Source organism: Schistocerca cancellata, unplaced genomic scaffold (assembly GCF_023864275.1).
Source record: "Schistocerca cancellata isolate TAMUIC-IGC-003103 unplaced genomic scaffold, iqSchCanc2.1 HiC_scaffold_674, whole genome shotgun sequence".
In the NCBI taxonomy this organism is placed as follows: domain Eukaryota; kingdom Metazoa; phylum Arthropoda; class Insecta; order Orthoptera; family Acrididae; genus Schistocerca; species Schistocerca cancellata.
In genome coordinates this window covers 465001-466464 of record NW_026046685.1, presented here as the reverse complement: position 1 = coordinate 466464, position 1464 = coordinate 465001, and positions in this window count along the sequence as shown.

Sequence of the window (1464 nt, the reverse complement as noted above, 5' to 3'; positions counted from 1 at the left end):
CCAGCGCCACAGAAGGGCAAAGGCCCCACGTGGGTGCCGAAGCGAACTCTCCCAGCACAGCGCACGTGCCAACACGTCTGCACAACTGCGATACAAACCACCAGCGAGAACCGCTGGGGCGACCGAGCAGCAGACGGCGTCGCGGCGCCGAGTGCCGGGCGGCGGCGCATCCTCAACGCACACAGTCCTCAGTCGGACCAGCACACTGCAGATGTCCACCGCGCTTCGCACCGGGCCCGCGAGGACCCACTTTGGCCGCCCGGCGCCGCGCGCAGGGTGCCCCGGCGCGCAGCTGCGCCGCCTGCCGCGTCCGTCGGCCGGCGCGCCTGCCACTGGGCGCCCCCACCAGCCGGCTGTAGCGCGTGCGCCCACGCACCGCGCGGCCAGCACGCCGGGCGGCCCCCCCTCACCGGCCGGGGACGGTCCCACCCAGCCACCGCCGCGTATCGCTTCACACACAGATTTGCCCTTACTGATTTACCTCCAGCAACAACAACCGTACCACAATGGGTTTACCAGTTGTTCATTTGCGTAACGTCACCAGCAAACGTAGACGTCCATCCCAGTTTGCAAATGCAACGATTATTGCATACCTGTCTGTTAGGTGTCACGACACACTACGTCTGCCCACATACACGCAACAAAATGTGCACGACTAGAGAACACGTGGGAGGTGGCCCCCTACGTATGCGATGTCCATTACGAGACCGACTGTCAACCAGCATCTGTACCATGTCGCAGATGTGGAACGCGGTGCACCATGCTATCACACTGTGTGAGAAGAGACGACTACGTTTGAATACACGCGCCACTACATCAACAGACGGCTCATGCTGATCGCCATCCAGGGCGTCCGTTACTCCCACACGTCTCTATGGCGTACCACACTGCAATGTAGCTGTTATGGGGAGACGGCACGTGGCTGAGTGCACAACATTTGGACCGTATGGTTCGCTGTTGTTGGGCGCAGTCGTTGTACGGTCACACATGTGCCACAGCGTATCATTCAGTACATACAGACCTATGTGCAGTACAATGTGAGGGTTAAGCTTACGACATCAGCGGACAGTGGACACAGGCCGTACCACGACGTAGACTGAGCGCTTCGACATGCGAATGCCAGTGAACAGCTGCGAAGGGCATTGAACACGCAAGCACCTGAACGACCAGCGTGCGAAGGCAGGGGGGAGGGGGGGGGGCGATGTACATCCTGCAGTCGTCCACATTACAGTGTACAGCGGGAGCATGTCAAAAGTAAGCAACACTTGCGAAGTGTTGAACATGAAACGATACACAAGAGGGTGGGCGGTGCGAGTAGCGAACTATATTCAGAGGGTTGTGGTTAGACAACACTAGATTAATGTAACGTGTCATATGCCAATTACAGAGCAGGTTAAGGCACAACGTGGGTTAGGTTAAGGCACAACGTGGGTTAGGTTAAGGCACAACGTGGGTTAGGTTAAG